Source organism: Eptatretus burgeri, chromosome 5, assembly GCF_056783735.1.
Source record: "Eptatretus burgeri isolate ZD-2024b chromosome 5, Ebu_testis_v1, whole genome shotgun sequence".
NCBI lineage: Eukaryota > Metazoa > Chordata > Myxini > Myxiniformes > Myxinidae > Eptatretus > Eptatretus burgeri.
In genome coordinates, this window is record NC_140965.1 from 35,990,730 (window position 1) to 36,018,290 (window position 27,561).

At 42.8% G+C, this 27,561-nt stretch overlaps 1 long non-coding RNA gene across 10 annotated transcripts in view; it reads right to left on the minus strand.

Annotated features, from left to right (window-relative positions):
* Positions 1–1,732: 1,732 nt before the first annotated feature.
* LOC147026228 (uncharacterized) overlaps positions 1,733–27,561 on the minus strand; it is a 124,346-nt gene continuing 98,517 nt past the window's right edge. For 3 of the 10 annotated variants that reach the window (XR_015058174.1, XR_015058175.1, XR_015058176.1), the window contains 5 exons: positions 25,404–25,496; positions 5,969–6,524; positions 3,691–3,752; positions 3,173–3,336; positions 1,733–3,024 (listed from right to left, as the gene is read on the minus strand). This is a non-coding gene — a long non-coding RNA (uncharacterized LOC147026228). Of the gene's footprint in view, positions 3,025–3,172; positions 3,337–3,677; positions 3,753–5,954; positions 6,525–25,403; positions 27,466–27,561 lie in introns of those variants that run through there. The other 7 variants (XR_015058178.1, XR_015058179.1, XR_015058180.1 and 4 more) reach the window with 6 other exon arrangements.

The following is a 27,561-nucleotide window of genomic DNA, read 5'->3' on the forward strand; positions in this document are numbered from 1 at the left end:
ATGACCCTTTTGCTTCCGGATTTTGTCATGGGGAATGATGCGTCCCTGGAGATAAAGGCATCGTCGGAGACATGAAAGACTCAAATATCAGACATGGTGTATATTTCCTCGACTGATTTTAATAGAGATAACTCCCGCATTATCAAAAAATAATTTTTAATGGTGATTTACATTATTTGATCGCTGATCCCGAATCCAGGCCAAAGTGACGTAAAAACGTTATACAGTAACAATAAAAATGGTTTTTATAACCATGATTATAACAATAATGAACAAAGAAAATGTTAATAAAATATGACTTACAGATGATTATTATATCATTATACGGTATAATATACATATGGTCATTTTTGCAAGTGTGTCGAATGCACAAGTCATAATTCGGAAACCGGGAAGTCGGAAGTCATTGTCTTCAATTCTTCTTCTTCTTCTTCTTTCGGCTGCTCCCGTTCGGGGTCGCCACAGCGGATCATCCGTATGATCCACATAGTGATTTGGCACATGTTTTACGCCGGATGCCCTTCCTGACGCAACCCTGGTCGCCTCTTACGACACAGGGATATGGTACACCTATTTTAACCGGGGTATACACCGGCCCAGTACACTGGTACTCATTTCGCCAACCTCGGAAGGATGACAGGCTAAGTCAACCCCCTGGTGTATTAATTCAGTGGCTCAACGGGGCTTGAACTCAGGACCTTTTGGATCCCAAGCCGCTGCCCGAACCACTGCGCCAACACCAGGCTTAAGTCATTGTCTTCAATTGACTAGCATTATTTTTTCATTCTATTGCAAATGGCTGAACTTGAAAAATTAACGTTATGCAATCAGGTGATGACGTCATAATTCAGTAACCGGAAGTACAATTCTTTCACATCGGGACACTCCCGGGTACATGTTCTATCAGCATGTGAGGTTTGGTGAGGATCAGCCCAGTACTTTTCACGTGCATAGGTCACAGAGAAACAAACACAGACACACTTTCAACTGTGTGTGTGTGTGTGTGTGTGTGTGTGTGTGTGTGTGTGTGTGTGTGTGTGTGTGTGTGTGTGTGTGTGTGTGTGTGTGTGTGTGTGTGTGTGTGTGTGTGTGTGATTTTGCACGTACATGCACACGCACACACTGTACAGGAATATGCAAGGGATGAAGGCAAGTGAAAATATAGGCTTGTGGTATAATTTGCAGTTATGTGCCCTTGTGTTTGAGCTGTCGAGCCTGGGTTAGAATCTCAACCCATCTTTAAGGCTGGGGGACCCACCTGACAGCACTGGCTCTTGGTGGACATTAAAGATCCAAAGGTGTTTTCATGAACAGTCGCTGAGTTATCTCCCGCACTCTGAACAAATTACAAATTCCTGCTCGCTTCATTTAAACCACAGACCTGGTCAGCCAGTTCATGAAGATTTGGGCCAAAAACTTTCCGTGGCTGAACTCACAAGAAGTTGAGATACGTGTAGTGGGGTAACTTAGCATAACAATTGTGCATTTTATGAGGAAAGCACCAAATTTGGCACACCAGTAGCCTATCATATTATGAACAGATTTGGATATTGGGCCATCTCAAAATTTTTGATGGCAGTGGAAAATGGCTGCCACAGCCATCAGCGGCTGAATTTGAGATGGCCCAATCTCCAAATCTGTTCATAATATGATAGACGACTGGTGTGCCAAATTTGGTGCTTTCCTCACAAAATGCACAATTGTCATGCTATATTTAGCTAAGTTGCCCTACTATTGGGGCCATTAAATAAGTAATAGTCATGAAAGGAAAATAACAATATGGTAAGGATGTCATGTGACATTACCAGATTTGAATGTACAATGTATTTTTATATATACATGCTCTAGGCTTGTGGAAGAGCTATGACACAAAATAAAATCAGGACACAACACAACAACTGGAACAAGAGAGGGGGAAACACCAACAGCAGGCAGAGGGAGAAAGTAGATGGCGATGGCCAAACAAGGGATGCAGGTAACAATGAGGGGTGAGGGAGAACACAAAGGGTTGTCAAGATAGATTAATAAGCAAAATTTTGGTAGGGATGGGGGGTGCTTTAATGGGTGGAGAAAAGATCATGATTTTGGATGGAGGTTGACTTGAGATGGTGGTGAATGGCTGTATTGAAGACCTGGAGGGAAGAATGAGATTGAAGAGAGTTTAGAAGGTGGTTCCACAGGTAGGAAAAAATGAGGATAAATGAGTGGAGGTGAGCAGTGGTTCTGAATTTAGGCTGCTTCATAAGGTGGGGGTTTGCTGGTGGACCACATATTGTTGCGAATTCTGGCCCGTCCGGCGTGCGATCGGCCGCTTGACTCGAATGGCGGCCGCCTCGCCCACCAGAACGGACAATTCAGTCGTGACCTTCCTGAGACTACCGCCAGAAACCAGTCACGGGTGTAGGTTTAACCCCACCACCACCCAGTCCGCAATCTACCCGCGCGAAATAGGGTGAATCGCCGAATGTCGATATACCCAAGTACCCGCGCGGGTAGCGTACCGAGGGATGGGACCACGCCACAGGCCGACTCCGGACACGAACCGCTTAAGCGGTTCGTTCCGTATTCCAGGGATAACCGAGCGGAGTTATCGTCGGCCTTGACGGTTCCGATTAATTACCGGGTGCTTTAAACCAACTACCAATCCCTTACGTGATGCAAGATGGAGATTCAATAAAAGAAAAGACGAAGCGAAATGGGAAAACAGTTCAACAAGCAAGCACTTTATTACACAGTCAAAAGGAAGCAGGGAAAGAGTTAAAACCGAATATAATTATTTACAACACTTAAACAGTTCAACTTGACCAGACTGGCGCCACCCACAGACATTTACACAAAACCCCAAAAGAAAAGGAAGTCGCGACTTCCCTGAGCGCGTTGAGTCCTTGGCGACCGTAACTCCGAGTCCCTCCGGCGTGGTCCGCGAGCTCGTGCCGCGCGTCGCTCGTGTGGTCGGCTCGACAGCTCGGACGAACGAACAGAACCTCCGACCAGGGACGATCGCCGCAACTCTCCAAAATTCCCCTTCAGGGACAAGGGAACAGGAAAAGGAACGACGTTCTCGTCGACCTTCACGCCCACGCCTTTTGTTAATCGCTTACACGAACCAAGAGCCTTCAGCCTCCAACTTGAACAAGGGAACAACCAACCAACCCCAACTCTTCACACCCACCCTTTTGTCGGCGCCGGCTCCACCCTTCGCTCCGCCCCGCTCCGTTCTTGGCTCCTCCTTCCTTCGAGGCGTTTCCAGAAAGCTTTCGAAGGGGGGCGTGCCCCCACTCCGACCGCCTCACGCCGTGCATCCACCAATCGGGAGCGAGCTGCCGCACCCCTCCCCTTCACACCAAGCGTGGGGGTGGGGGATTCAGGCGGAAGCATCAGGCGGGGAAATTAGGCGGGAAAACCCCACAAGCATTGTTGGTTTTTGTTCTTGCACGCGCCCGCACGGTGCTCGTTGAATGGCGAGTGGCGAAGATGTGGTAGCGTAGTTGTGGAAGGTGGTGTCGTGTAGTGAATGGTGTGATCATTGAGATGTTGGTTGTGGCGAGGTTCGTTGTTGTTTTTGCACCAAATTAACTACAGCAAAAGAAAAACGGCTCACTGAAGCATCGCAGCCCGAATGGATCACATACATTCCCTCTATGCAACGGGTTTGGGCTAACTACACATGAACTTACCGATATATCTCACCTGAGGACTCTTTATGGTGTAATGCGAATTTCCACAACCATAACAATATGTTCTGTAGATACCTGGGGGGGGGGGACAAAGCACAGAGAGGTCAGAGGGTGCAAGATCAGAAATGAGGCAGAAGATGACAGAGATCCATAACTCTGTAAAAGCTAGTTTTTTAAAACTCAGACACACATGAACATTTTGTTCAAGAAACGTTTTGAAAGCTCCTTGATAATTAATTGCTACAGTAATTTAATGGAAATAATTAGTTTGTGTTACATTTCATCAGAAAGCTTCCACCAAAATCATTGCTTGGCTTTCATCTACATATAGATTCTTTCAAGCCTTCTGAGCATGTTGAGTGGTCTGACTGAGCTTGTTTTGGAAGACCTCTGATTTCTGGAAACTACTTAATTAGCATAGAAACTGCAACACAGTGGAGCATTATCCCTCTCGGTGATAAGCTCGTTACTCAGGTGCCAGCAAACTGTTTCTTGACCGGTTTGATGATATTGTTCAGGTACCGTACAGTTGAGGCTGCTTGCGGAACCATGACCAAGCTGTTTTGTTGTTATACAAAACCAAGTGACATCATATGTATGACAAGTATACATATATCATGGTGGGAGAACACTGCTGTATTTTTAATTTTGCATCAGTGTATTTTCGCATAAACTAGCCATGCCTGTCTCATTTACAAGCATTATTGACCCACAAAACGTAGGATGTTTCTCATTGGTTGACTGACAAGATGTAACTCGGAGAAAAACATTGTACCAATAAGAACGTCTCCTGTGCTGTGTTAGTCGTCTGCACGAATCTTAGTGCAAGGTCCCAAGCATCCCAGTAACAAGAGGTAATGGCCAAGTCTAAGTTTATCCTGAAATCTGAGATTATATTTTACTCATTAAACTTATATTATACATTGTAAATTCCAAAACATGTTCAGGATCGTTACATGTTAAAAAAATAAAAATAAAACAAACTTAAAGTCATCAGGCAAACATGATTACTCTGGATTCATTTTGCTTAAAACAGTGTGTTAGAATGTACAAATTTAAGGTTAGAATTACAAAATCTCCCAACCAATGGAGGAGGACACTCCCAACCAAAACCCTCCTCCCTCACACCGCAGATCCTTTCCATCCTACTACTTTTCCTTCTCTCAATGTTGGCATCTACGATATGGCATGTCTATTCGTGAATGTCAATGAGGATGTAAAATGAGGCGAAACATGCGAAAATAGGATATTTTATACCACATTGCTGCTGTTGGTCGTCGTAGCTGTGGTTGTTGTTTGTGTGTTCCTTCAATGGATGTTATATATATATATATATATATATATATATATATATATATATATATATATATATATATATATATATATATATATATATTTTTTTTTTTGTTTGTTTCAAGCTGTATTACTAGAGATTATTTTGCTTGCTTCTTTCCGTGTCAGTCATGCTTTATTCTGAAGGGTCCCTATTGTCGTACGGCTGGAATCGCTACATTAAAGCTCCAGATCCTGCTTCTTCTTCTACTTCTGCGTCTTCTTCCTTTCAGGAAAGAAAGGCTTTTAAACAGGAATCTTTATGATCAAACAGCCATGAATCTTTATTCCCAGTAAATCGATCAGCTTTCCAACGGTTCCATTTTTAGCTCACCTGGACTTTAGTCAGGTGGGCTTAAGCGATCGAGTAGTGTCCATAAGTGAGTGAGTGGGTGAGCCAGTCAGTCAGTCAGTCAGTCAGCAGTCAGTCCGTAAACTCTTCAGTCATTATTGCTTGAACCAAACATACCATTTTGATGAAACTTGGTCACAAGCTTCATATCTGATGCCGAACGAAGGTGTATTGACCACATCAAAATCTATGCTCATTAAGGGGGTTTCTGGTGGGTTGACCCCCCCCCAAAAAAAATAGGCATATGCTCTCGTCTCCGAAACTACACACATGTTTTCGATGAAACTTGAGCACAACCTTCATCACTCATGATGTGCTAAACTTTGTTCATGGCATTAAAAAAAAAATAATAATAATAATAATAATAGTAATAATCAGGGTCAAATGGGGTGTGTGGGGGGGGTGGTTTGACCAATTTGAGTGAGTGTTGCTCCTGATCCAGGTGAGATTCAGGACACGTGGTCCTATTTTTATTACTCTACGACAGCGGGAACCCTTTGGAATTAAGCATGACACACACAGACGGATGCTCCTTCCTTCAGTAATAGATTACAAATAATAATAATAATAATAATAATAATAATAATAACAACCATTCATTTCATGCCTTGAGGCTGCCGAGGCAGTTTCACTTGGCGGGGGTGCAGGCCTGGATGGGTCGCCACTCCAATGCAGGATACTTGAATGGCTCATTCCTTCCAGAAAGCTGGTACTCATTTTTTCGAGCTCGGAAGGATGACAGGTAGGGTCAACCCACTGGTGTTATTTCAATAGCACGACAGGGGCTCAAACTCAGGAACCCTACAATCTTAAGCCAGCCACCTTAACCATGAAGCCAACACCAGGCATAATATATTACAAAGACATTAGAAACCAATAATAATTTTAAAAAAATCAATAAATAAAAATCGGCACAGCATATGGGATTTTAACCTTTCGGTCAAGGCTCAGAAAAAGGAATAACTGACCTGCCCTTCCATTGTCGAATCTCATTTGTCAAATGGAGGAAGTTAAAGGAGGTAAAAACAAAACAACTGCCCACACCGTAGTTGAATCGAGCTTGTATGGACTCCTTCACCAACACTCTGGCAAGTTGAGACGTTCCTATGTTTGTTTCCACACGCATTCGTTCACCTTGATGTGACACCTTTAGTCAAGTCTCTCTGTGAACAAGAAATGGCACCAATGAGATAATTACCCCAAGGGTTCGTGGATAAAAATCTGGCCGACTTTGCAAACCATGGGTCCAGGAACTGAAACAAAGTTAACTTGCAAAATATATTGTTATTTCTATATTTACCCACCCGAAGGAGAGGGTGTTGCATTTGGGTCCATTTGTCTGTTTGTCTGTCTGTCTGCACAGAACTTTAGTGTTTTTCTCCGCAACCACTTGTCGGATTGAGATGAAATTTTCACTGTCGGAGCAACTACTCAGGTAGAATGTTTCAATGATAATTATAACGTCATAGGTCACGTAGTGTAGCAACCATGTTGGAAAAACAGAAAAACTTTGGACCTCTGTATCTGAAACCGTGCCAAGGAGAAAATTGAAACTTGGCACACGGAAAGCACTCCTCATGGGAAATAAGTGTGATTTTTTTCCTGTGATGTCAAAGGTGCCTTTGTTATGATGTCACAATTGCTTATGTAGAATGCTACATCTGATCAGCATGAAAATTTTTGCGGCTCATCTCGGGATAAAATGGTCCACAGCAAAAAATTTATGATGCCATCAATCACGTGATTCAGTAGCCATATTGTTTTTTTTAAAACCTTCAAAAATCTTCTTCAAAAAATTCAAGACTTACTCCCCCAGGCTCAAAACGCAGCAACAGGTACAAGCTACCAGAATTCCCATCAGCGGGGAAGCACAGTCCACACAGCATCAGGATATGGGACAAACATAATCAAACGGAAAACCAAATAGTGCATTGGAGTCACCAGAAGGAACCCAAATAAGCAAAGAACAAGGATGGAGGCATCAGGAGGAACCTTGATTGCTGACACCCTGTCCAAATTCAAATTCCCTGCCCTGACTTCCTATGTTGGAGTGGCGACCCGTCCATGATTGGAACCCTAACCAAGAAAATGCTTCAGTAGAACCAATGCTCTGCGACGAGCCATAGAACATGGTTCATGATCTGATCTCTTGCTTTCATCATCGGTGATTAACTCATTTTCACATCTCGACTCCATTTAATTATTTTTATCTTTCTTATTTTTCTCTTTAGTCAGAGTCGAATATTTCACCCTGGTGCATCACTGTTACAGCCTTGCATCAATTAGAGTATGAACATCGTCACAAATCTAAAATAGTAGAGAAGTTCACAATATCCTTTGGGGTAATTCAAAAAATAGATACACATAAAATGATTATGGCTTCATAACCACTATTGGCTGGCTGACAAGATGGTTTAAGAGGTGTGCACACTCGCTTCTGAACTGTCGAGCCGAGGTTCAAAATGTCCACACAAAGTTCGAAAACTATAAACTGCCACCATGGTTTTGCATGAGCAGAGCGAGGCACCACCCTGGTTGTGTTTGCCGTCCATCGGAAGAACATTAAGCCAGATAACCCATTTGTATAGCACAAGGGTCGTTGGTGGACGTTACAGATCCCACGGTGTCTTTCACGGAGAGCAGGTGAGCTATCGCTGGCACCATGAACAAATTCAAAATTCTGTCACCTTCAGTCGAACTGCAGGTCTGGCCAGCCGGATCATGAAAGAATTGGGCGAAAACCTTCCTTGGCCGTTGACACATGGAGGTGAGTATAATTGGGCCAGTTAAAGTAGTGGTCATTGCAGTTCTAAACCGCTGCTGTCGATTGCAAGAGTTTTGTTTAAAAAACATTTTTTTAAATAAGAAATTAATGGGAGACGTATCAATGTAACAAGCAACCTTGAAAAATCCAGGAGTTTTATTTTGTAAGATTTCAATAAAGTTTTTTTAATGCAGTAATCACTTAGTGTTCCAGTTCCAAAACTTCACAAAATTGCCTTTTATTTCTGGCCATTTGTTCACATTAAGTTTGACATTGTTCTGTCTCCTTGTTTCATGGATAAGATTTTTTTTTCATATTCCACTGAGTTCATAACCCTGCTCAATGCCAGTTCTATAAGATTTTGTAACGTTGCTTTAATTGATGGAACACATCTGACAGTTCTCATCAAAAAAGAAGGAATCCATACATGCTGAATGTAAGTAATCTTGTTGGCGAGTCTATTTCAGGCCTGTATTCTCTTGACCATTACAGCAATAACACACTGCCACATCTCTTTAATGCTTCCCATCGAGCCGATATAGTTTTGCACCTCTGTGCACTAGATGCAAATTAATCAAACATGACAGGTGATCCAAGATTATTTTCACCTGTCTGGATGTTCAAAAGCATCACTCATCCACATGCTCCATATCATTTTCACTTTGATGACATTTGCTTTTTCAGAATATTTGTTCTCTCTGATCCTAAGCATCATTTATCTTGTCCTGTACGACCCAAAGACCATGATGATGTAATTGTTTTGGTTTGGCTGGTAGTATAAATGGCCATGCATTGTGTTTCTCTCTCTTACCCAAATATATGGAGTGAGACACAATGAAACAATGGATCGATTTATGTGAAAATGAGATGAAATCTTGCATATATCGGCAAGGAATAATGTGTGAAACCAATGATTACAAAGAAGCCATAGATTACAAAATTTCCCAAACCTTATAATATTTTCTTCATTCTTGAATAAAAAGCAAACTTTTTTTTTTTTCAAATAAATATATGCAGGACTGTAATTCGTTCTTTCCAATTTGAAATATACTGATGAAGCATCAACATGGCCTCTAAAATAAAGGTAAATACAATAAGACTTCTGGTTGACGTGGATTTAGAGAGGTTAAATAAGATGGTGATAAAATCCAGGACAATAGTGCTGGAAGACAATCCTGCTTGGTACGCACACAGCATCTCTATGTTCAATCTACGAAGATTTCTCGCGTTTGTGCACACATACAAGCCGCAGCCCACAGGGAAGATGTTGAGGTCACCCTTCTGCCTGTCATCTTACTCCTGCTCTATCCACTCCCCCTCCTCCCCTTATTCTCTGGGATCATTAGAGACTTCGCAAAACACACACACACACACACACACACACACACACACATATATATTGTTGCGGATTCGCGCCCGCCGGCGTGCTGACGGCCACGTAACTCGAATCGCGGCACGTCGCCCACCGGACGGACAATCCAGTCGTGACCCTCTCGGACTAACGCCGGGAACCAGTCACGGGTGGACCTTTCGGTCTCACCGCGATCGTGCCAATCGGCCCCCGCGTGGGATAGGGTTGCTCGCCAAATTCGACCTACCTAAGTACCCACACGGAGGGTAGACCGGGCGATCGCACCTCGCCGCAGGTCGACTTCGGACACGGGCCACTTAAGCGACCCGTTCCGTACTATCGGGATAACCGAGCGGTGTTATTCGTCGGCCTCGACGGTTCGATTAATTACCGGGCGTCTTAGCCCACGACCAACCCTTTACGTGAAGCAAGATGGGGATTCAATGAAAGAAATGACGAAGCGAAGCGGGAAAACAGTTCAACAATAAGCACATTTATTTTGCGATGAACGGAAAGCACACATATACAATTCCACCAAAAGCACATGTAAAAGAAGAAGACAAAAAGCAAATGCAACAATGCAGATCTATCCGACTACCGGGCACTCGGCAACACTTATACAATTTTACTTCACAGACGGCGCCGACAACACATATTCCCAAAGCAAAAGAAAAGAGAACCACCCTCCAGGATGAGGGGGGTAGGCGGGCCTGGGGCCGAGACCGTGTCGGGCCTACCCGTCTGAGGATGAAACGCGAAGTGGCGGTGGTGCCTCAACTCCGCGGGCCTCGCGGACAGTGTCTGGTAGGGGGTGGGAAGGGGGCCCCCTTTTGTCGCACTATCTCAGCGCGGGGGGAAACAGGAGGGGGTTGCTGATGCTCGGGGAAAGGAGGATTTCACAAAATCTCGGGTCCCGCAACGAGCGTCTCCACCACGACCTCGGTCGCGCCGCCGGCCTCTCCCTCCGCAGTTCCCCGAATCCGACGCGAGCACCCCCTCAACCGCCTTCGCCGCCGCCGCCTCTCCACAGCTTCATCCGATCGCCCTCTCCGTCCCAACTCTTCACTGGCTCCGCGAACTCCCAACTGCGAACTGCCTGACGAACGCAGTCGTTTTTATAAGCCCCGTGGCTTCGCTCTTTCATCTTTGACCCTCTGCCTCCGACCTTTCACCTCGCTCCCCATTGGCCCGAGGAAAAGTGGGCGTGACTGCTTTTTGATCCATGAATTTGCATATAGCGACCGCCCTCCAACGCCCTGGAGGCGGGGCCAAACCGCCCCTCGCTCACCGATTGGACGGAACAAAAGTGGGCATGAGTCGTTTTTGATCCGTTTTTCTGCGGAAAGTCCGTGATGTTTTTGAACACGCTGCTCGGTGCGCGCCTCACACGAGTCCAGCATCAGTGCCCACGAGTGGCGCGAGATGAAGGTGATGCGATGGTGGCGAGTTGTGACGGTAAAGGTCGTGGCGGTTGTGGTGAAGCGGCGTTGTGGTTGGTGGTTGTTGTTGTGATGGCTGTTGAGACGTGGTTGGTGGTGGTAATAATGGCGGCTGGTCCAAAATAAAGATAGTAAAAGAAAAACGGCTATCCTGAAGAGTCGCAGCCCTCATGAATGACATTTATTCCCTCTAGACAACGGGTTTGGGCCTAACTACACATATACTTACCGAGATATCTCACCTAAGGGACCTGAATGGTGGTTTGCGAATTTGGTCAACCACAACAATATATATATATATATATATATATATATATATATATATATATATATATATATATATATATATATATATATACTCTTCTTCTTTCGGCTGCTACCGTTAGCGGTCGCCACAGTGGATCATCCGTATGATCCGCATCGTGATTTGGCACATGTTTTACGCCAGATGCCCTTCCTGACGCAACCCTGGTCGCCTCTTACGACACAGGGATAGCACACACACATGTATATATATATATATATATATATATATATATATATATATATATATATATATATATATATATATATATATATATATATATATATATATACAAATACATATATATATATATATACAAATACATACATATCGACTCCCATGCTTTTCCAGTTGAAGAAGCTGCATAAAGCAACCAAGAAGTTCCCTTCATTCATGGATAAGAGATGTGGGTGGGTCTGTCTTTATCATTTTCAAAATGACTGCTTTAGATATTCGCATGTGGTGTGGTACATGCTTGGGAGCCTCATTGGTATGCATTTCTGTCTGCGCTGTCACTGATGATTCACCAATAAGCAATGAAACCGGTCCGGCGGCTGAGGGGGTATGTACCATTTCTGAACGTCTTAACAGCTGTGGAGGAACTCTGTCTGCGAAGGGTTTGAAACAGCAAAGGGTTTACCTTGGTAGCCTTTCTTGGTTGCTTTATGCAGCTTCTTCAGGAAGAACAGCGTGGGAGGATTCTATTTATGAACATAATCTGACCAGCTGGGTTTAATTGATTAGATGACAGCTGATTGGTTATTCCCTCCATTCACAGGTGAATGATGTGGGTTGATCCTTCATATCTATATCTGTGTGTGTATATATATATATATATATATATATATATATATATATATATATATATATATATATATATATATATATATATATATATATATATATATATATATTATACAATATACAATATACAATCAATATTAATATTTCGGCACGCCCCTTTTTTTGTTCCACCATCAGATTTTTGTTACTGCATGATATGAAACAAGCTTTGACATGTATAGTAATGATGTTATTGTCTTCCTTAGGAGGCCCCTCAAAATTATTTTTGATAATTATGGGAGTTAAACAGTTCATGTTCTCCATTTGCAAAATGGGAGGAATTATTGCACAAAAAAGAAATAAAAATGTTTCCCATTTTTTAGAGGACCACTAAGATGAGTTCGTAAAACCTTTTGTAGAGTATGTTATCATTAATCACTATACGCCATATTAAATTGCTCATGTTATTGAGCTGTCAATAAACTATCATAGACATATAATAAACTCACTTGAGTATTCATATCTCTATTTCAATGTGTAATATCAAGCGATACCTTCATGATGACCTAATAAAACCGGTCTCGATGTCCGTCCGTCCGTATATCTGTTCACAATCAAACTGATCGTGATGCATTTTAAGGCTTTCCGAGAGCTTTGGAGAGATTACCTACACTCCCGCACGGTACTGTTTTTATTATTCCGACTGCACTTCATTAGAACATAGATCGTGGATGGATGCGCAGATCCCAGGAGAACAACTACAGCTTTACAGAACAATTCATATTATCGATGGATAAAAATGATATTTAATTGATACTAGCAGTAAAGCCCGGCGTTGCTCGGGACAGCAATAAAGCCCGACGTTGCCCGGGCTTTCTTGCAAATTTCCTGAATAGCTGTTAGGGTTAGGGTTAGGGTTAGCTGTTAGGGTTAGGGTTAGCGACCCGAACACTAACCCTAACCCTAACAGCTAACCCTAACCCTAACAGCTTGGCGTAGCGGGGGGTAAACAGCGCCCGGGGTAAAGTGGAAATTTGCGTCCCCCGTAGGCCTTAAACTTGAGTGGATTTGAATGGAAAATCCTATAAAGGATATCGATTTATCGATTTTTTCGAATATCGGAAGTGTTATGGAAAAAAATTTATAACCAATGACCGAAGGTGGACCAAAAGCCATAATAGTACCGAATTTGAATGGAATCGGTTGGAGTTTGTGGAAATGTATAACGATCACACACACACACACACACACACACACACACACACACACACACACACACACACACACACACACACACACACACACACACACACACACACACACACACACATTCTCAGTTTTATAGATATAGATTATAATAAATTGTTTATTTAAAATATTTTCAAATTTTGTGAGTTTTTAGTTTGTTGTGAAATATTAGGTCCTCGGGTCTCCACATCGTGGTGTACAGGCTTAAGTCGTACTTCTGTTTACTACCGTAGAAAATCACAGAACCATCCGATCGACATGCTGTTAACAGTTTCAGAATCAGCTAAAATCTACAATATATGAATATGTAGACGAAACTGATCCAGCCAGCAAAAAGCTACAGGATATGAATATGTACACAAAACTGATCCGGCCTTTTGGATCACTTTAAAGTAGGGTGCCCTGTAATTTTAATGCGCTCTATGGATCCTCCGCAACTCAAGAATGGTACACGTTGTGTAGTCACGAAACTGTAATGTCATCGAAGTGGAGCTACTGCGGGATAGTCGAAGGGGAAAACCTGAATGATAATCAATGGATAAAAATGATATAATATATTGTTTAAAATACATTCATGCTATCTGTCTTTTACCATATGTTGCCAGTGACACCCGTCAAAGACGGGCACCTTTTCTTGTGTATATATATATATATATATATATATATATATATATATATATATATATATATATATATATATATATATATATATATATATATATATATATATCATGATCCCTCAGCTAAAAAGATTGAAAAATCAACGTCCTCTCTCTGCATGTCATCTCGTCCCCATGGCAGCTTACTGTGCGCATCTTGTCTCTTTTGGCTGAAAAGATAGCTCAGACATCATGGACTCGTCATTCAGTTGTCCAGTCTGGGTTTGATTCATCATATCACTGCAAAAACAGTCACCCTCGCTCTTTGTCAACAGGTTGTTGCTTCACAGTTCACCATCCTTTGGATGGAACATTAAGCTGGCTAAGTCATCTGCAATCATTCACTTGTAGGTTTGAAAGATCCCCCAACACCCTTCAAAATGATTGGGCTGTTGTATACTGATATCCAAATTTTATTTTGCTCTTGCTATCCCCTTTGTATCACATTGCGGGGGGGGGGGGGGGGGGTGATTATTTGTACACGCAGCCTCTTCGGACATTAGACCAGTGGCATCACCACACTCCAGAGAGTTCAGGGTGTAATACTTTAGATAGATTTCACCCTTTTTGGTGGTGGAAGGAGGCAATGCCCTCTGGAGATTTCACCTTGTCACAGCAGTCGCTCATCTTTGAGATCCCACTTTTTTCGCCACTCCAGTAATTCCCAGCTGATTTGTGCGACCATTTTAGTGAACTTGTCGTATTGTCAACTTGTATGCCCACAACTAACCCATAACAAACTTTCCTCTCATAAATATCAGAACACCTCTCACTCATAACATACCGATTACTTTACTCAACACCTTACAAAATTTTCAACATTTATTGTACATGTTTTCACGCAATAATAAATATTCCACTGACTTCCAGTGCCATGAATTGTTCCCAAGCCAAACTCCAAAACACCAATGGCACGCTTATCACTTCATTAACTCAAATCGATGCAACTAATCCCAACACTATGAAAACCTTTAATTCCCCCATTGCTCATGCCATTCTCAACAACTGAACCCTTACGATTGAAGACATTCCAAACATCACAACTACCCCCAACATTTGTGACAATTTCACAACTTCCAACGGCACCTCAATCTCACCGACACCACATGTCACCATATTTCTGTGCTCAGTATTGGATGCAAACAGGTTTATAGATGGTCTGAATCACAATGGGTAATGCCAGTGCTTCCAAGGGCTGCTTGGATGATATGAAATGTGACAGAATGACCTTTCTGTGAGTGAATTCTCTTCTCTAGAGAATTATCTGTTTATTGCTTACACAAATGTGAACCCCTCCAACCCCACCCCCACCCCCCTCACACCCCGGGATGGACTTGATTCTCTCTCCTCCCACTCTCCTTTCCCTTTTTTTCCCTGCCCCCTTGCCACACATTCTGCTTCCCAAATTCCTCTCATTCATATCCCGGAAAATGTGTGTGGATTATATGGATGCCCCTCACAAGAGGGATACAAGGGGTAAAATTAAAGGAAACCGAAATTAAAATTTAAGATAGTTTGGAAAAATACCACATTGCATATCTGATTTTAATAGAGGTCATGATGATTAAAAATGTGTCAGAAAAACCATGTTCTTTTATTATTCACTGCAGGAAGTAATACAATGGATCAAAATGTAAGGAGTCAAGTTGGTTTTATAAAACTTTAAATTAACACAATTCTGGCAGTATCTTCATTGACAGTCCTACATGGAAATTATGCAAGTGATTTTAAAAAGGGCACAGCTGCCCTCGAAGATAACAGCGCAGCCTTTTAAGATTCCATGCCATTAATAATATTTTAGTGCTTTATAAAGCTTGGACTTTTTCAAAGAGAAAGTGGGGATATTTATTTTAGTTATCACTTTAAAGTGGGAAGAAGTGCTGTAACACGTTTACATACAGTATGTGTATACATATATATATATATATATAAAATAAATGTTTATATATATATATATATATATATATATATATATAAATATATATATATATATATTGTTGCGAATCACCAGGAAGAGGGAGAGAACGGGCCCCGCCCGTGTCTGACTTTTATAGCGCAGGGCTCTGCCCTTCGCTCCGCCCCGTTTTCGGCTTCACCCTCCTTCTAGGAGGTTCTCGAAAAGGGGCGTCCCTCACCCCGACCGCCTCACCTTGTCCATCCACCAATCGGCGGCGAGCTGCCCTTCCCCCTTCCCTCACACCAAGCGCGGGGAAGAATGGCGGGAAAAGCTCACGAGCATCGTTGGTGGTTTTTGTTTGTTTGAAATAAAAGATAGAGAAAGAAAAACGACTAACTGAAGGATCGCAGCCCGAATGGATCACATAAATTCCCTCTATACAACGGGTTTGAGCTAACTACACATGTACCTACCGAGATATCTCACCTGAGGGCCCTTTATGGTGTAATGTGAATTTCCACAGCCGTAACAATATAAATGTTTATATATATATATATATATATATATATATATATATATATATATATATATATATATATATATATATATATATATATATATATATATATATATATATATATATATATGCCCTCTGGAGATTTCACCTTGTCACAGCAGTCGCTCATCTTTGAGATCCCACTTTTGTCGCCACTCCAGTAATTCCCAGCTGATATGTGCGACCATTTTAGTGAACTTGTCGTTTTGTCAACTTGTATGCCCACAACTAACCCATAACGAGCTTTCCTCTCATAAATATCAGAACACCTCTCACTCATTTTGAACACCTCCTTTGCTTTTGAGTAAATGTAAAGTCTGTGGAAATTCGCAAACCACCATTCAGGACCCTCAGGTGAGATATCTCGATAAGTTGCATGTGGAGTTAGCCCAAACCCGTTGTATAGAAGAAATTTATGTGATTCATCCGGGCTGCGACGCTTTGAGATAGCCATTTTTTCTGTTCTATCCTTATTTTGAACCAACCACGTCTCAACCGCCATCACACAAGAACCACCTTAACCACCACGCCAGCCATCATCACCAACTACAACCACACTCCAACCCTCAGACAACAACAACAACGCCAACAGCCTCGACCTTTACCTTCACAACTCAATCCCGCAAACATCGCATCACCGTCATTCCCAAACGGCACCATAACCATCAAACCACCACCGATAAACCCTCCATCACCCTCACCTCTCTCCTTCTACGGCCATTCCCGCACCTCCTGTGAACACTGAGCGTCGGGCTGTCTTGGGCTCGTTTAGCAAGCGCGGAGCGGCTTGGCCCCGCCTCCAGGCGCGTCTGTGTGAAATCGATATATGCAAATTCTAGGATCAGGGGAGGTTCACGCCCACTTTTCCTCCATCCAATTGGCGAGCGTGGCTCTGCCCCGAGGTCATCCTGATCTGGATATTTGCATATCGTTTTCTCTTGCCGGCCTATAAAACGGCGAGCTCAAGGCGAATCGTGACAGTAGCAGTGTGTGTCGGCAGGGCAGAGTGAGTCGAGTCATCGGTGTGGCATCGAGTTGGGTTCTGCAGTCAGCTGAGTAGAGTTGCGGGAAGAGGCAAAGGAGCTCGGGTCCGAGGCGAGAAGGACGGCGGTCGGCGACGAGGTCGCGGTGTGAGATCGCTCATCGCGGGATCCAAGCCAGCCAGCCATTCTCCTCCCCCAGGGCATCAACAATTCCCCCTTTCCCCCGCGCTGAGATAGTGCAAAAAGGGGACCCGTTCCCACCCCACTCCAAACGTCATGCCAACAAAACCCGCCAAGGAGCACGGAGTCGGGGCACAGCCACGTGGCCACATCTGGGGCTCGTCCGACAACGCGTCACGATGACGTGGGTAGGACCCCCCGTCTCGCGGGCCTGGCCACTCCTTCAGGTCACGCGCGCATATTGGCCTACAGGTCCGTCTGCCCCCTTGTCTATGAGGGTGGCTTCTTTCATTTGCTTTTGAGTAAATGTGTGTTGGCGCCGTCTGTAAAGTAGAACTGTGTAAGTGTTGCCTTGTGTGCGTGTAGTCGGTAGTAACGCTGCATCATTGTTTCTTTTGTTTTAACTGCTACATGTGCATTTTGACTGTTTGGCTGTATATGTGTGCTTTCCGTGTGTCGCGTAATAAATGTGCATTGTGTGAACTGTTTTCCCGTTTCGCTTCGTCTTTTCTTTATTGACCCTCCATCCTGCTTCATGTAAGGGGTTCGTAGTGGGCTTAATACGCCCGATAATTAATCGGAACCGTCGAGGCCGACGATAACACCGCTCGGTTTTCACTGTAGCACGGAATGGACCGCTTAAGCGGTTCGTGTCCGGAGTCGGCCTGTGGCGTGGTGTGATCGCCCGGTCGACTATTCGCGCAGGTACTTTGGCAGATCGAATTTGGCGAGTGACCCTATCCTGCGCGGGTGGGCAATTGGCACGATCGTGGTGAGGTTAAACCCCCACCCGTGACTAGCTCCCGGCATTGGTCCGAGAGGGTCACGACTGAATTGTCCGTCCGGTGGGCGACGTGCCGCGATTCGAGTCACGTGGCCGTCCGCACGCCGGCGGGCACGAATTCGCAACTATATATATATATATATATATATATATATATATATATATATATATATATATATATATATATATATATATATATATATATATATATATATATATATATATATATATATGTGTTTCTACCATATTCTTACCTCATCAACTAAACCAAGCTGACTCAGATTATCTCAATAAATTAACACCTCCCATGCTCCTCTCGCCGAAACTGCTGCATAAAGCCATCAAGAAGGCCTACGTCTGGTAAGCCCATTGCTGTTTCAAACCCTTCCCAGAGTTCCTGCACAGCTATACAGACATTCTGAAATAGTACACACATGAGAATCCCAATGCTACACAACCCCTCAGCTGCTGGACCGGTTTCATTGCTTATTGGTGAATCATCAGCGACAGCACAGACAGCAATGCATACCGATGAGGCTCCCAGGCATGAACCATGTGCAAATGTCAAAAGCTGATAATATTTAAATATTTAAATATTTCTGGCTGCCAGACATATTTAAATATTTCTGGCTGCCAGACCATGTGTCAGATCAGGTTGAAATTTAAAACATATATTCCCCATGACTACTCGACAATAACTTTCATGTTTCATGTCGAATGATGAAACAGTTCAAGAGAAATAATTTATCAAAATTTTTCGTTCAATCCAATATGGCTGCCAGACCATTTGACATATTAATTATTCGTAAACACTTTGGTATCGGCATGACTTGGGGAATATGTGGGTGATGTTTCCTTTCGATCTGTCAAGCCATTCTGGAGATTATTTTTTAAGGTTTGAGGGCATATTGAACATTGCTGCCAAACCATGTGACTTATGACATCATTGTTGGAGAACTTTTTGTTCCTCATGGATCGGCAATCATACCTGTGAAGTTTCGAATTGATCTGTTCAGTCGTTTCGGAGAAGATTTTTGAAGGTTTTTACGTTTAAAATTTTTTTTAACTGCCGAACCATATGACCAATGACGTCAATACTATTTTTCCCCCCATACTATTTATCCCGAGATGATGCTCAGAATTTTTAATACTGATTGGATAAAGTGTTTGACGTATGCAATTATGACGTCATTAGGAATATCATCTATTGATATCATCAAAAAAAAATCAAACTTGTTTTCCATGGGGATTACTTCTCTTGTGCCAAGTTTCATTTTTTTTTCCGTGCAGCGATTTCGGAGATATGGAGCTCCAAAGTTTTTCTTTTTTTCCAACATGGCTGCCACACCACGTGGCATATGGCATCATAATTATTATTGAAGCATTCTACATGAGAAGTCGCACATATAGTGAAAAATTTCTATCAATCGGATCAGTGGTTGCAGAGAAAACAGAGAAAATTAGCATGGATGCACATACGTACGTACGAACGGATGGACGGACAACCTGAAAACATAATGCCACCGGCGACTTCATCAGCGGAGGCATAAAGACAATGATTGAAAAGAGGGAAGCGATGCTCATGTTTGACCTAATGATCCCATTGCATGTTTACATATAAAAGACAGCATTGCACCAGATATAGTACTTATGTACAAAAAAGAAAAGAAGGCATTGCTAATTGAGGTATAATAACCCAAAAATTTGGCCAAAATAAACAATGCAGAAATCAAGAAAATGACTATATAAGATCTCAAAAATGAAGTCAAAATATCTTGGAAGCTGAAGAGTGCCAAAATTGCACCAGTGACAATTGGAGCAATAGGAATGATAAAGAAGAACCCTGTGGAGATCTTAAAAAAACATCCCTTGAAATATTACTACAAACTGCAGTTGGAGGCTGTCCAGGGCACAGTGATGATCCTGGAAAAAAGCCCTTGGAATAAGAAAACTTCACAGCTTGGTGCGTGAATTATGATCCCTTACTGAGACCTCAGAGGACACCGTTCCACCTTATGAAACCATAACCAACAAGATGGTATTCAAAGCTATATACCCTGTGCATCAGAAATCTGGCCAATGTTGACCTCAAATAATTGGTGGTTGAATTCAGTGACCAGATGCGCAAACCCTCTTCAAATTTCAAGTCAATTGGATGAAAATTGACAATATTAAAAAGTTGACCCATGTTGACGTTTTGGCCTATGTTGACCTGAAAATAGATGGTTGAATTTATTGACCTGATATGCAAATCCTGTTCAAATTTGAAGTCAATCAGATGAAAATTGAGGATTTTATAAAATTGGCCAATGTTGACCATTGGTTTATGTTGACCTCAAAAGAGTGTCTGCAATATCACATGGTCATGTAACATGTGCTAAAGTTTAAATTTCTTCCGCTGAACAGTTTTCGATGTACGCTCTTAACAAAATGCAGACATGTCGGACATATAATACGATATTTGTATGGCATACGTAAAATGAAAAAGCATTCAGTCCCTAAGGACATGTATGCACAATACTGATCACTTAACTCTGCTTTTCGCTTCACGAGCGCAGGGTAATCTCACACACGCACGCACACACACACACACACACACACACACACACACACACACACACACACACACACACACACACACACCTTTAAACCCAACGGTTATCCTAACACTGACCGACTTGGGTGGCAGATAAGTGCAGCTGGTATCACACTTCCCATGGAGTTAGAGTCCAGGCTTAATACCAACTGTACCAGACTAAACTCAAAAATGCTATGCTGGTAGAGTGGAACCCGGTTGTGGTATCCATCCTGAAGATAGGAATGTCAAACGGCGCTCACATTTCCATTGCGGATGTGGAAATTAAAGACCCAAAGTAAACAGTACCTTTTGAAAAGAAAAGGCTCGAGCAAAATTCTCTGATTGAGGTGCACTATCTCATGAGCACCTGTGCCTATTTACCTTTTGATACTTTGTGATAACTATCAAATTTACAAACGTGATTATGTATTCCTAAATGGGAATTCGAGAAAATAAACTCGGAGAGCTACACTGGTTGATGTCAAAGAGTATAAGGTATGATAATTCATTCTAATGCTCAACAGAAAAAGTTGTATCCTCACAAATTAACATAATTACCTCCGCCACCGAAGGTGGAAGTGGATTATGTTTTCACGTTTGTTATTTGGCAATTTTTTTTTTTTGACAAGTATGTTGATCGCCTCCGTTTGTGTGTGTGTGTGTGTGTGTGTGTGTGTGTGTGTGTGTGTGTGTGTGTGTGTGTGTGTGTGTGTGTGTGTGTGTGTGTGTGTGTGTGTGTGTGTGTGTGTGTGTGTGTGTGTGTGTGTGTGTGTGTGTGTGCGTCTTTATGTGTTTGTTAGTTTGTCTGTCCACTCACCTCCAGCCCAAACCGAAATTTTCAGAGATTAATATCACCGACCTGCGACGGTCGCGCATTGAAGTTTCGTAAAATTTGGTCGACCGAAAAGGTCTACATAGGCCAATAGGCCAATTTGAGCCAGATTTTCTAAAATCCTCAATTTTCATCAGATTGACTTAAAATTTGAAGACCATTTGCATATGAGGTTGTTGAACTCAACCACCTATTAATTTTGAGATCAACGTCGACCAAAAAGGTCAACAATAAGCCAAATTTCTAAAATCCTCAATTTTCATCCGATTGACTTGAAATTTGAAGAGCATTTGCATATAAGGTCAACAAGCTCAACTACCTATTGATTTTGAGGTAAACATAGACCAAAAGGTCAACATGGGCTATATTTCTAAAATCCTCAATATTCATCCGATTGAGTTGAAATTTGAAAAGGATTTACATATCAGGTCACTGAATTCAACCACGTATTATTTTTGTGATCACCATAGGTGAAAAGGTCAAAATAGTCCAAAAATCCTCAATTTCCCCAAACAACATAGACCAAAAAATCCTCAAACACCATTGACCAAAAAAAAGGTCTAAAATCCACAATTTCGTCAAACAACATTGACCAATTTTTTTTTCTAAAATCCTCAATTTTCATCCGATTGACTTGAAATTTGAAAATCATTTTCATGTCAGGTCGCTGAATTCAAGTACCAATTAATTATAAGGTTAAAAGGTCAACACAGACCTGATTTATAAAATTGATAGATAGTGCCAAAAACAAAATATAGTACTATATCTCGAAAAGTTGTGGACGAGTTATGAGAAAACAAGGTTGAAGAGTTAGATCGGTGACAAGAACAAGCGAATTGGATTTTGGTTCGGATTCAGCCCATCAGTGGGCTACAAAACGTGAACTGTTCCACCTGGCAGAGGTATGCCCTCGACCGAGTGACATTCTACATTGTGCTGTTTTGCCAAGTTGTCACTCTATGAGTGATTTTCCATCTATCTGTTTGTTTGTCTGTGTGCAGGATATCTCAAAAAGTTGTGGACAGATTCAAATGAAACTTGGTGGAGATTGTTTTATTTTTATTTTATTTATGTGGACATAGCCTCGGTTGCTTGACTGCATCATTTTCTGGGGGCATAGCTAAGTTGCCGATGCAATGCCCCTGTCACCAATAAGCTGGTACTCATGTTGCCAACCTAAAAAGGATGACAGGCTGAGTCAACTCACCTGGTGTTAATTCAACAACCCGACAGGCGATTGAACTCAAGATCCTCAGATCTTCAGCCAACCACTTTAGTCATTAAGCCAACACCAGATTTGATAGGTTGGATGTGTGACAAGACTGAAATTATTCTATTTTGGTGAAGATCTGAAACGGATATTATCATTTTTAGGTGATTCTTCACAATTGAGTGATAGGGTCAAAAACGATATCTAGCACAATATCTCAAAATGATATTGACGGATTTAGACGTAACTTTGTGGACACGTTGAGTGTGTGGCAAGGAAGAATTGATTCGATTTTGGTGAAGATCCAGATCTGGATATGAGAATTATTTAATTTATTTACAATTAATACAATTAATAAGACAGCCTTAATCCTGGTGTTGGCGAAACGGTTAAGGTGGCTGGCTTAAGATCTTAGGGTGTTGAGTTTGAGCCTCTGTCCCTTCTGATGAAATAACACCAGGTGGGTTGATTCAGCCTGTCATCCTTCTGAGGTTGGCAAAATGAGGACCAGCTTACTGGAAACAGGGGCACTGCATTAGTGACACAGCTGCACTTCCAGAAAAATGATGCAACCAGCAGCCACGGGCTGCATATGAAACAACTGCAGTACTAACATTCATGGTATTATGTCTTTCAAAACAACATACTGTACACACAAATGCTTGAAATACTCAGTGTGAGAAACTACCGTGTGCTTTACAGTTTGTTTAATAATTTAAAGTAACTCTCCACTGATTCCTTTAAAACAATTGTTTTCTTAAACTTAACATCCGAACTAGCAGCCTCCGTGGAATAAAAATTAGCGATAACAACATCCTGCAGGGATAGAATATCTGAGGTGTAATATTTCAATGAGACGCGTTTGGAATTTTAATGCTACAGTTTGCACCAAAATATAAAATTGTAGTATTCCATTTATGAGTAGCATCAAAAATCAGGCGGGAACATCAAAATAGAGAAAACAGTTAATGAACTTTATAGGGCACAGCCAAGAGCATACACTGGAAAGGATCAATGATGATGCAGAGCAGCTGCTGCACATATAGCTATACTAATAAATGTCAGTGTGTGTGTGTGTGTGTGTGTGTGTGTGTGTGTGTGTGTGTGTGTGTGTGTGTGTGTGTGTGTGTGTGTGTGTGTGTGTCTCCTCCATAACTCCAAAATCATAAAACCTTGCGACCTGAACCTTTGCATGCATACTGAGGGAACTCCAAGGTAGTGCATGAATCAAAACTGGGTGTTTGGGATAACTAAAACACCCATTTTGAAGATAATTAACGGACTTATTTAATTATCCTTTATCAAGGATCAGCCTTGCACTCTGTCTGCACTCTGTCAGCTTGCAGGGGTCTTAATTCACCATTTTGTTCGGCCAATTCAAGCATGCCTTGATTTGGAAAAATGATCTACTCTCACAGACTAATTAAAGTTTACAATCGAAATATTATACCTGATTTGAGAATCGGATCTGGTGGACTAAATAAGTGTCGAAATCTGGAGTGAAATCTGAAAATTTCAACAAATTAGCAATTTTTTTTATAACTAAGTGTATTTATTTAAGCAAAGCATTAAGCTTAATTTTTTCTGCTGTTCAGACGATTATATTGTTCCTTAGTGGTTAGGTGTTGGCTTAGTGATCAAAGTGGTGGCATGCAATCCTAGGGTCTTGAGTTAAATTCTCGTTAAACCGCTGAATTAACACCACGGGGTTGACTCAGCATGTCATCCTTCCAAGTTCGGCAAAATGAGTCCCAGTGTAGCATCCAAAAGGCTGCACACGAAGGGAAGGGGTATTTACCGATTTATTAAATCTGGTATTGGTGTGGTGCAGGTATGATGGGCCGAATGGCCTCCTCATGCGCACAATTTCCTTGTAATCCTTGAAACCCTTGTTACGGACTCGGGGTTTGAGGCTCGCCACGAGGGGAAGCACTTGGGTCCCTCCCAAATGCCCGGTCCCGAGGCTGCCGGGCATAGATTACTCCATGCACCGGCGGGTTGATAAGCAACCACAAACGCTGGTTGGCACTGGCAATCCTGGCAGCATTACATGACCTCGCATGATACCATACCTGTGGACGGCCGAACAAATTAGGGTCATGTGCTCTCAGCGCACACCTGGATTACTGCCGAGTGATACAATGAGTACATGCTGGCTAACAAGAGCAAATTCTGTGGAGCAGAACTTCACAGCTAAAATAATTTGCAGAACATGTTGGACCAATGAAGGAAAAGATGAAACGGGCTAGGTTCATTTCGAACATAAACCATTTATTACAAGTGAGGTTGAGGAAAGGTTACATGGCACAATAAAAGGTTTTATTACAATATATACAGCAGGGGAAAGCAAGGATTCATGGGTGCAGCAAAATAAAATACAGTTATAATTTACAAAAAAGACAGTGCAGTGCTACCCCGATCTAAACTTCTGCAATTTTAACTTATGCAAACAATACAGGTGGCATCAAACATACCTGATGAAGCTTGAGAGTCCAGAAAGAGGAACAGCAGTTGAGGTGTAAGTGCAATCGTGGTGCAGTTGACGGACCTATCGCTTCACCCAATCACTGAGGAGGAAGGGAGGAGAGAAGAAAACTGGGGGTGTAAATGATATGTACATGGGAGGTGCAACTGAGGGTGAATGAGATGCAGGTGTGATGCAGTAGAGGAAGTGTGAAGGAGGTGCATATCAGTTATTGTTGCACTTTTAGTTTCTGCGTCTTCAGTGGACGAGACAGTAGCTGGGAGAGATAGATGCGTGTGAGGATAGCTTTACGTGATGCGTGAGAAAGCCTGTAAATGGGAATTGGCTGTGCAATGCAGCTGAGCGCCGATGACCTGGGGATGACCCAGCAATGACTCTGGCAACGTTTCGGCAATGCCGATGATTGATCACTCTACCCTGCTTGGGCACAACTCAATCACCCTTGATGAATGTGACTGTTCTCTCAGCTCGGGCTTGGTGATAGAGACTCATCCGATCAGCTTTTTGCCACTATTCTAACAGAGCCCGGACGAAGGAGGAGCCAGAAAATGGATCAAAAGGCCCGGTTCGCATTTCCGAGCACTCCCATTGGCACGGAAACACCAACCAAAGGAGTAGCCCCGCCCCGCCAGACTCCGGTGTCAAAAATGGCTTCATTTTCCCCCCATCCTGGCCATACAACAGAGCTCCGAGATTTACATTGGGCGTGGGTTTTCGGGAGCGCTCTCCGGCCATGAACGTGCAATGGGTTCCATTCAAGCGTTGTTATTTGACGGAGCATCAGGGCTACCCAGACATCATCTAATTTGTTCCAGCGCGTATTTGCGCTTTGAGTTACGTGCCAAAGTGTTCTGACTCTAAGGCACCTCTGTTCCCCGGCATCTCGAAGAACGGTGGTGAGCATTCAGGGAGCTGATAGTGGTTGCGGCAGCTGTAGAGAGGTGGGGAAAGAGCTGTGGCATTTGTATTGAGGATGTTGGAGCATTGGGAGTGGTCAAGGCAGTTGTGGTGAAGAGACTGAAGTGATTGTGGTGAGGAGGTCGAGTGTAGATTACTGTGGGCATTTTTAGGAGGCGTTGTGGGGAATATGGGTGAGGGTTGTAGCGTCATGGTGAGCATGGTGAGGGTCCGAGGTGAGGCGGCCATTGGTGAATAGCGTGCAGTTCAAACGGGGAAGTGGCATGCATATGCTAATGAGGCTATCGGTGCACGTTCCTGTCTGGTCTGGTGTGCAGGCATGCGGGAAGGAGATCATGTGTGAAAATAAATAAATGAAAGAATGCAAAGGGGGATTGAAGACCTAACTAAACGCACTAGGCAATGCATGTTGTCACAATTACCCATGAGACATAATTAAATGGAAGGGCTAACTAAAGGAACAGGAATGAAATAACTGTCTCAAGACCACTGTATGTTGGGTGTGATTGCCTTGGGGAGTGCCGGCTTCGCAGAGACACAACAATATTAAGTGAAGAAAAGTGCAGAAAGTAGAACTTAATTTGGCGCAACACCATGCTCTTTAATCTGTTTTTAAAGTCATGACGATACAGGCGACAGGGGTCCTGTTTTTCGGCACTTACATAAGCAGTTTGCTTTTTACCATTCTTTGTGATCTGTTTTCATGACAAAGTATTAATATACTGTAAGTACACTAACAGTTTCTGCAATGTATGACAATCGACAGTTGCTGAAAACAAGGAGGTACGAAGACAGCACACACGGATGCGGTGGGATTTGTGCGTGCCTCCATGTGAGGAGGTTGGAGTAACACGTGTGGTTTGGGGCATGCATGCAGGCCCTTGCCAAGAAGATAGCATGGTTTTAATTTTTATATGCTCTCGCCTGATTTTACATTGAACACGGCGGTTAAAAAGAAAATGTTCCTGTTTCGGTGCATTTTATCGCCCTGGGAATACCCTGGGAATATGCTGCCTTCCATTCCCCTTAGGCTACCTTCCATTCCCCTGAGGCTGCCTCCCTCTCTCCTCACTCTGCCTTCCCCTCCCCTCATGCTGCCTTCCCCTCTCCTCGCAGTGCCTCCCCCTACTCTCGCGTTGCTTCCCCCTCCCCTCGTGCTGCTTCCCCCCTTTCCTCACACTGCGTCCATCTCCCCCTCCCTGCCTCCCCCTCCCCTCTCGTTTCCTCCA